The sequence below is a fragment of the Triticum dicoccoides genome, chromosome 6A (assembly GCF_002162155.2).
Source record: "Triticum dicoccoides isolate Atlit2015 ecotype Zavitan chromosome 6A, WEW_v2.0, whole genome shotgun sequence".
NCBI classification, from domain to species: Eukaryota; Viridiplantae; Streptophyta; class Magnoliopsida; order Poales; family Poaceae; genus Triticum; species Triticum dicoccoides.
The window spans coordinates 435,269,594-435,280,351 of NC_041390.1; positions in this window are offsets into that span (position 1 = coordinate 435,269,594).

A 10,758-nucleotide genomic window follows, 5' to 3' on the forward strand; every position below is an offset into this window, starting at 1 on the left:
CGCTTTTCCTATTATAAGATTTTATTCCGGCTTGTCCTTTGCTACAAAAGGATTGGGCCATCTTGCTGCACTTAATTTACTTTTGTTACTTGTTGCTCGTTACAATTTATCTTATCACAAAACTATCTGTTACCACTTATTTCAGTACTTGCAGAGAATCTCTTGCTGAAAACCGCTTATCATTTCCTTCTGCTCCTCGTTGGGTTCGACACTCTTACTTATCGAAAGGACTACGATAGATCCCCTATACTTGTGGGTCATCAATGCCCAATCCCGAAAAGCAAAAATGAATTTACTTTATGTTGTCAAATAATAAATTCCTTGGAAAGTGTTGGTATGGAGGGCACCCGTGGATACGGTTAGCCATGGAAAGTGAAAGTATGGTGGAAAAAGGAATAAACTTTATTTTCTGTTTGGGAACCGCCTATGATATATCTATGCATGGAAAGTATTGGGAACTCTAAGTCGTTTTCATTGGTGGGATGGATACACCTCCGAAAATGTTTTTTATCTCTAAGTTTTTCGCTTTGAGCTTTGGCACCTCTACAAATCCCTACTTCCCTCTGCGAAGGGCCTATCTTTTACTTTATGCAATTTTTATTTTAAATTTGAGTCTCCATCTTATCTTATAAAAAGCACCAACTAGGAGGGAATATGGTCGTACTTGAGTATTGGACATAGCCAATATGCGAGTGTATTTCATGAATGGATCAATGGTTGAGCATGATGGGCTAGGGATGACTTATTTTAGCGTTGACATTTTGAAAGACATGGTTGCTTGTTGATATGCTTGAGTATTTAAATTATCATGTCAAAACTAGACTATTGCTTTGAACAACTAAAAGTACAAATGTCCATGCTATAAGAAAAGAAATATGATATGACATGTTAGGCAGCATTCCACATCAAAAATTCTGTTTTTATCACTTACCTACTCGAGGACGAGTAGGAGTTAAGCTTGGGGATGCTGATACGTCTCCAACGTATCTATAATTTTTGATTGTTCCATGTTGTTATATTATCAATCTTGGGTGTTTTATAATCATTTTATAGTCATTTTATATTATTTTTTGGTACTAACCTATTGACATAGTGCCAAGTGCTAGTTGCTGTTTTTTTCCATGTTTTTTACATCGCAGAAAATCAATATCAGACGGAGTCCAAATGCCCCAAAACTTTACGGAGAATTTTTATGGGCCAGAAGGAACACAGCGGGCCCTGGCTACGCCTGGGGGGTGCCCCCAGGGGGGCACAACCCACCAGGGCGCGTCAGGAGGCCCAGGCGCGCCATGGTGGGTTGTGCCCACCACGGGTGCCCCCCGAACCATCTCTTTGCTCTATAAATACCCCAATATTTCTAGAACCCTAGGGGAGTCGATGGAATATTCATCCAGCTGTTGCAGAGTCCAGAATCACCAGATCCAATCTAGACACCATCTCAGATGGGGTTCACCACCTCCATTGGCGCCTTTCCGATGATGCGTGAGTAGTTCTTTGTAGACCTTCGGGTCCGTAATTAGAAGCTAGATGGCTTCATCTCTCTCTCTCTTGATTCTCAATACAATGGTCTCTTTGAGATCCATACGATGTAACTCTTTTGTGGTGTGTTTGTTGGGATCAATGAACTTTGAGTCTATGATCAGATCTATCTTTTTATATCCATGAAAGTATTTGAGTTTCTTTTATCTCTTTTATGCATGTACTTATAGCCTCGTATTTCTTCTCCGATATTTGGGTTTTGTTTGGCCAACTTGATCTATTTATCTTGCAATGGGAAGAGGTGCTTTGTAGTGGGTTCGATCTTATGGTGCTTGATCCCAGTGATAGAAAGGGAAACAACACGTATGTATTGTTGCTACTAAGGATAAAACGATGGGGTCTATCTCTACATAGATAGATCTTGTCTAAATTATGTCATCATTCTTATTGCATTAATCCATTTCTCCATGAACTCAATACACTAGATGCATGCTGGATAGCAGTCGATGTGTGGAGTAATAGTAGTAGATGTAGGCAGGAGTCGGTCTATTAATCTTGGACGTGATGTCTATATAATGATCATTGCCTAGATATTGTCATGAGTATTTGAAGTTCTATCAATTGCCCAACAGTAATTTGTTTACCCATCGTTTGCTATTTTTCTCGAGAGAAGCCACTAGTGAAACCTACGGCCCCCGGGTCTTCTTTCTCATATATTTGCCTTTGCGATCTATTTTTATCTTGCTTTTATTTTCAGATCTACTAAACCAAAAACCCAAAAATACTTTGCTGCAATTTATTCTCATTTGTTTATTTGGCGTTCAGTTTATCAATCTACTACAAATTTACCTCACGTTCATTTGCCTATCTTGAGGCGCCGTACCCTGGAAGGGATTGACAACCCCTTTAACACGTCGGGTTGCGAGAAGTTGTTATTTGTGTGCAGGTGCTGTTTATGTTGTGTTGCTTGGTTCTCCTACTGGTTCTATAACCTTGGTTTTATATCTGAGGGAAATACCTACCGCCGCTGTGCTGCATCATCCCTTCCTCTTTGGGGAAATATCGACGTAGCTTCAAGCGACATCAGTAGACTATGTTTTTATTGATAGACTAGCTAGCTAGAAATATATAAAAAACTACCCTCCTTGAGCGTTGCAAAAATCGGCGGTTCCTCCACTTTTCCTTATTATAATACACACATATTCTTATTGGACAATGCACGATCTTGGGCACTCCCATCCCGCATCAATTCCTTTACCCAAATTTTAGTAGCCGCCATACTTCAGCCGTCGCCCACACTCCTCCAGCACCGACCTTATAGTAAAATTGCAGTGGCCGAGGCATTTGAACTTCCCCCTCCCTCGTCCACCATCTCCACCCATCATTACTAAAATTTTCAGTAGCCGTGGCGTATCTTCAAACACCACCCCCTCCACAGGCCCCCACCCCGCCCCTTCCCCCTTGAACCCTAGCTCGCGGTCGCCGCTGGCGCCGCCACCAACCCCTGCCTGTCTGCCCATTCCTCCTAGCTTAGATAATAAAGTTTGAGTTACCCATCGATTCCCATACTGTTGCCCCACTCCCCTGAGTTTTTAGATGAGGCCTATGGTGTCCCTCTCCACCAGATCCACATCCTCTACTCCAGAATGTTGCTGCCTAAGCTCGACCACGTATCCCGGGGAGCCCGACGAGCGTTCGACCAAGAAGAGGTTTATCATGGCCTCTCCGACGGACATTGGTGAGGTGGCCGCCGTTCGCCCCGACCTCTCGACCCCGGAGCAACACGTCACCGCGGAAGCCGGCGAAGACGTTGACTGCATTGCCATGTCGAAGGCTTCATGTCAGCGGGCTTGCGTATTACTGGTATCTCGGGAAAGCTGGCTACGACATCAAGCTCGTCGACATTGATGGCTTAACACGGGCCATGTCACAGGTTAAGTGGTCCATCCCCAACCCCTCTAGTTCAACCGTCATCGATCTCTTCGACAACCCATCCGCCGATCTCCTCCGCCAAGTGGTCAAGGATTTGCGATCCTTATACGCCACCGAGCCCATTTTGTCATTTCTGAAGGACACGTTCTATGATGGTAGCTTGGGATCCTCAATTCCCAAGTCACATCTCATCGACCACGACCACAACCATGAGGAGGGCACCCACAAAGGTTCTTCCAAGGTGAAACAACCCATCTGTGACATCAGGGAGCTCACCATGGGTCTGTGCTCTTACAACTAGAAGGATCCCGTCCATGAAATGTGAGGAAACATCCTATCAGCAAATATTACCTTTTGTAGCTTGCCAACCCGTACCTTTTGTTGTAGTATCATTTGTCGTGCGGTGCTTTAATTGTGTCATCTTTAATTATTTTCAGTTGTGCAAAAATGTATTGTTCAATAGGGCTATGTGATGTTTAAGTATGAATTGTCCACTTCAGTTTCACGAATGGCTATAGTTGGTTGTTTATAGTGAGTAGATGCCTTGTTTATTTGTATTTGGTTGTTAGGTTGGTTGCAGTGAGCATTTTTCCAGTTATCGAGCAGATGCCTTGTTTATATGTATTTGGTTCTTAGTTTGGTTGTAGTGAGCATTTGTCCAGTTATCAAGCAGATGCCTTGTTTATCTCTATTTGGTTGTTAGGTTGCTTTTTAGCATTTTTCCAGTTTTCAAGCAGATGCCTTGTTTATCTGTATTTGCTTGTTAGGTTGGTTGTAGTGAGCATTTGTCCAGTTTTCAAGCATATGCCTTGTTTATCTGTATTTGCTTGTCTGGTTGGTTGAAGTGAGATGCTGTCCAGTTTTCAATGGCTATATTTGGTTGTTATACTGATCATTTATGCCTTGTTTATTTCAGTCATTCACAATGTGTTGTTCATTATGTGCAAGTCAGAACTGTGCCGCTCGATTGCATCAATACCAGTTTGAACGGCTATATTTGGTTCCAGCTATGCCTGGTGTAGTTAATACATGCCCTTTATTTCAGTTTTACACATTTATCTAGTGTGATGTTTAAGCATTACCTATGTTCTATTCATTTTCAACAATACCAGTTTGAATTGCAATATTTGATGGCTGTTAAGCCTGCTGTTGGTAACATTGCCTTCCATTTTATATCTGCTTTAACAGCATGCTGAAACTAACACATGCAAGCTATCATTTGGAGATGATGTTGTTTACCTTTGCTATATTCGTTTGATGTTAAGGTTGCTATACTTATCATGCCTTTCCACTACTTATGCGGGCCAACAACGGGAGTGGCCACCATTTTCCGCCGAGGTTAGCTTCATCCCTCGGCTTGTACTCCCCCCGTCGTTCCATAATGTAGTGCATATAGATCCAGGCCTGGACAGTTGTTAGCATCTAATATTGGCTTGTTGCTTGTAGGTACATATGCCCTTGGCAAGGATCCATGCATCGACCCTTTTTACATATGGGGCAATGAGATATTCATGAACAAGCATCAAGTGAGGAAACTGATAAGGATTATTAGCAAAAAGATATGAATGGTGGCAAGCAAATTATTTGTTTATGCTCTATCCAACACAACAGTGAGCTGTAGGATGGTAACTACAAACAATGTAGCCTTCCCTTTTTACTGCCCATAATGAGTTGTTAGACAACAATGTCTGAATCGTTTTCGTTCGCAGTGGTTCCCGAAGCAGTTCACACAAGATTACCTCACGAAGTACATGATTGGTGGACATGCAATGAATGTTAAAGTATTTCATCCAGACTACAATGAGCATCAAGAAGTCGTAATGAAGACAGTGAAGGATGGAAAGCCAGCCATCACAAGGGGTTGGCCTAGAGTCGTGCGCGCATTATGCATGGAGGAGGGCACAATATGGGCATTCTGCTTCACCTTCTCTAGCAACCAGAATGTCTTTCGCCTCTCTCTTTATAGTCTTTAGTACAATTGTGGTTCATCATTCTGTACTTGGTGCTTCTGTAGTTCTTTAGTATATGTACCCGTGCACCAAATTATGCATTCGTGGTTGAACCTATATTTGTAATAAACATGGTTGGATATGAAATAAGTGATTGCCTACTTTCAAATTCAAAACATGTGATTATTAAATTAAGGATTAATTAGGGATTACACTGCACATGGTTTGCGAAAGCGAAACGTCTGCGATAGACGTGGAGATCAGACATGTTTCTAGGATCCACTATGTGTGTGATCCATCTCCACTACACACACGATTAGACAAGAAAAAACGTGTGCGATTAACAATAGCAGCACACACAATTCTTTCTTATTAAATGTTTGTGATAGTCACCTTATCACACACGCTTCGAAATTATGGACTGTTTGTGATGTTGTGCGCATCGCAAACGTTTGGTCACAGAAGAACGCGTGCAATGTACATACTAACAGAAACGTATTCCTTGGATTGACTATGTGGAATGTACATATGAACGGAAACGTTTAGCGGGGACTGACCGTGTGGGATGTACTTACAACCAGAAACGATTTCGCCTGTATGATTGTATTTTTTAGCACTACTACACGTATAACCGTATTTGAGCGCTCATTTTGCCGAGCGTGTGCGCCAGGAGGGCATATCTCCAACGGTTTCTGGGTCGTGTGGGAAGGACCCCCCTATCGCAGTCACTCACTTGGCGACGGTTTTGAATACCGTTGCGGAAAGGGGTTAAAAACCGTTTGTACAGCACCGACGCGTACCAGTGTATGTTCCTATTAAAATAAAGGAAAATAAATAAAAAATCAGATGCTAATTTTATGGTAAGTAATGACATCACATAAGGAAATATATAGGTGGTAAAAATTTATTGGACATTGACAAACATAGCATTGGTCAATGATGCAATTCATGAAAGAATTAATAAGGGAAGAGAAGATGCACATGCAAATACACTATCTTGGACATCTTTTATGATTGTGAGCCACCATCAAAATATTATATGCCAAAATTGTTGACGTTGGACAAGGAAGACAGCGTAATGATTTATGTTTGTTCATATTCACATAGAAGTTATATTGTCATAGATCCTTTAACATGTGCTGCTTGCCCCCTATCTTTGCTAGCCAAAAATTCCGTACTAAGTAGAGATACTAGTTGTGCATCCAAAAACCCTTAAACCCAAATCTTGTTTTGAGAGTCCACCATACCTACCTATGGGTTGAGTAAGACCCTTCAAGTGAGTTGTCATCGGTGCAAAAAGGCAATAAAAATTGCTTCTAAATGTGTTAGATCATTTAGTGTAAGAGAAAATTGTGCGTTGTACGAACTTGTGATGGCATAATAATAAAATCGACAGACTTCATAATAAAGGTTTCTATCACAAGGGGCAATATAATGTGACATTCTTTTGCACTAAGAGATTGAGCATACAACCAAAAAGCGCATGGCAGCCTCTACTTCCCTCTGCGAAGGGCCTATCTTTTAATTTCATGTATTTAATTTTATGCAAGAGTCAAAGTATTCTTCCCTATTCCTTTTTATTTTCTCTTTTGCAAGCACATGTGGTGAGGAAAGATCTAGGCACATATATCCAGTTGGATATGGGTGAGCATGAGTTATTATTGTTGACATCAACCTTGAGGTGAATACGTTGGGAGGCGAAACTATAAGCCCCTATTTCTATGTGTCCGGTTGAAACTTTTTGCTCACGTGTATGCGGTGAGTGTTAGCAATCATAGAAGGCTATATGATGGCTGAGTATGTGGACTTGCCAAAAGGCTCTAATACGAATTGTAGTTGTGAAGTTGACTGAGAACATAGTTTGTTGGTTTTCAATAGAGTTTATGCTTTATACTTCGATATTGTGATGAATTGTTACTTGTTCATTGCTACTTCTTGAGCTTGCGTTGGTTTTTCCCTTGAAGAGAAAAGGGTGACCCAGCAAAGTAGATATAAGTATTTCCCTCAATTAGAGAACCAAGGTATCAATCCAGTAGGAGACAATGCACAAATCACCAATAAAAACTTGCACCCAACGCCATAAAGGGGTTGTCAACCCCTTCACGGTCACTTGCAAAAGAGAGATCTGATAGACATAGATAAAACTAAACAAACGATAAACTAAATATTTTTTGGGGTTTTTGGTTTATAGATCAGAAAGTAAAAGATTGCAAAATAGTAGATTAGAAACTAATATGATGGAAAATAGTAGATCAGAAACTTATATGATGGAAAATAGACCCGGGGCCATTGGTTTCACTAGAGGCTTCTCTCAAGATAGGAAATAATACGGTGGGTGAACAAATTACTGTCGAGCAATTGATAGAAAAGCGCAAAGTTATGACGATATCTAAGGCATTGATTATGAAATATAGGCATCACGTCCGTGTCAAGTAGACTAAAACGATTATGCGTCTACTACTATTACTCCACACATCGACCGACTCCTGCCTGCATCTAGAGTATTAAGTTCTTAAAGAATAGAGTAACGCATTAAGTAAGATGACATGATGTAGAGGAATAAACTCAAGCAATATGATGTAAACCCCATCTTGTTATCCTCGATGGCAACAATACAATACGTGCCTTGGTGCCCCTACTATCACCGGGAAAGGACACCCCAAGATTGAAACCAAAGATAAGCACTTCTCCCATTGCAAGAAAAAACAAATCTAGTTGGCCAAACTAAACTAATAGTTCGAATTACAAAGATATCAAATCATGCATATAAGAATTCAGAGAAGATTCAAATAATATTCATAGATAAGCTGATCATAAATCCACAATTCACCGGATCTTGACAAACACACTGCAAAAGAAGATTACATCGAATAGAACTCTAAGAACATCGAGGAGAACATGGTATTGAGAATCAAAGAGAGAGAATAAGCCATATAGCTCCTAGCTATGGACCCGTAGTTCTGACGTAAACTACTCATGCTTCATCGGAAGGGCAATAGAGTTGATGTAGAAGCCCTCCGTGATCGAATCCCCCTCCGGCAGGATGCCGGAAAAGGCCCCTAGATGGGATCTCATGGGAACAGAAGGTTGTGGTGGTGGAAAAGTGTTTTCGTGGATGCTTCTGGTGGTCTGGGAATATATGTGAATATATAGGACGAAGAATTAGGTCAGGCGAGTCACGGGGGGCCCACAAGGCATGGGGCACGCCCTCCCCCCTTGTGGCCGCCTCGTGGCTCTTCCGACTGGATCTCCAAGACTCCTGGGTGCCTTCTGGTCCTAGAAAAATTATCGTGAAGGTTTTATTCCGTTTGGACTCCATTTGGTATTCCTTTTCCGCAAAGCTAAAAAACAAGGAAAAAATAGAAACTGGCACTAGGCTCTAGGTTAATAGGTTAGTCCCCAAAATAATATAAAATAGCATATTAATGCATATAAAAATCCAAAATAGATAATATAATAGCATGAACAATAACAAATTATAGATATGTTGGAGACGTATCAAGCATCCCCAAGCTTAATTCCTGCTCATCCTCGAGTAGGTAAATGATAAAAACAGAATTTTTGATGTGGAATGCTACCTAACAAATTTATCCATGTAATTTTTATTTATCATGGCATGAATGTTCAGGTCCATAAGATTCAAAACAAAAGTTTAATATTGACATAAAAAGAATAATATTTCAAGCATACTAACAAGGAAATTATGTCTTCTCAAAATAACATGGCCAAAGAAAGCTTATCCCTACAAAATCATATAGTCTGGCTATGATCCATCTTCATCACACAAAAAATTCAAATCATGCATAACCCCGATGACAATCCAAGCAATTGTTTCATACTTTTGATGTTCTCAAACTTTTTCAACTTTCACGCAATACATGAGCGTGAGCCATGGACATAACACTATAGGTGGAATATAATATGGTGGTTGTGGAGAAGACAACAACAAGGAGATAGTCTCACATCAACTAGGCGTATCAACGGGCAATGGAGATGCCCATCAATAGATATCAATGTGAGTGAGTAGGGATTGCCATGCAACGAATGTAGTAGAGCTCTAAGTTTTTGAAAGCTCAAAAAGAAACTAAGTGGGTGTGCATCCAACTCGCTTGCTCACGAACACCTAGGGAAATTTGAGGAAGCCCATCATTGGAATATACAAGCCAACTTCTATAATGAAAAATTCCCACTAGTATATGAAAGTGACAACATAGGAGACTCTCTATCATGAAGATCATGGTGCTACTTTGAAGCACAAGTGTGGTAAAAGGATAGTAACATTGCCCCTTCTCTCTTTTCTCTCAATTTTTTTGGGCCTTTTCTCTTTTTTTGGCATGTTTTTTTCTTGTGGAGTCTCATCCCGACTTGTGGGGGAATCATAGTCTCCATCATACTTTCCTCACATGGGACAATGCTCTAATAATGAAGGTCATCACACTTTTATTTACTTATAACTCAAGAAAACTCGATACTTAGAACAAAGTATGACTCTATATGAATGCCTCCGGCGGTGTACCGGGATGTGCAATAAATCAAGAGTGACATGTATGAAAGAATTATGAACGGTGGCTTTGCCACAAATACGATGTCAACTACATGATCATGCAAAGCAATATGACAATGATGAAGCGTGTCATAATAAACCGAATGGTGGAAAGTTGCATGGCAATATATCTCGGAATGGCTATGAAAATGCCATAATAGGTAGGCATGGTGGCTGTTTTGAGGAAGGTACATGGTGGGTGTATGGTACCGGCGAAAGTTGTGTGCTACTAGAGAGGCTAGCAATGGTGGAAGGGTGAGAGTGCGTATAATCCATGGACTCAACATTAGTCATAAAGAACTCACATACTTATTGCAAAAATCCATTAGTTATCTAAATGAAGTACTATGCGCATGCTCCTAGGGAGATAGATTGGTAGGAAAAGATCATCGCTCGTCCCCAACTGCCACTCATAAGGAAGAGAATCAATCAATAAATCATGCTCCGACTTCATCACATAACGGTTCACCATACGTGCATGCTACAAGAATCACAAACTTTAACACCAGTATTTCTGCAATCCACATTTACTCACTAGCATGACTCTAATATCACCATATTTATATCTCAAAACAATCATAAGGAATCAAACTTCTCATAGTATTCAATGCACTTTATATGGACATTTTTATTTTACCCCTTTTGGATGTCTACCATATTAGGACTAAATTTATAACCAATGCAAATTACCATGCTGTTTAGAGACTCTCAAAATAATATAAGTGAAGCATGAGAGTTCAATAATTTCTATAAAATAAAGCCACCGCCTTGCTCTAAAAAGATATAAGTGAAGCACTAGAGTAAAATTGCCTAGCTCAAAAGATATAAGTGAAGCACATAGAGTATTCTAATAAA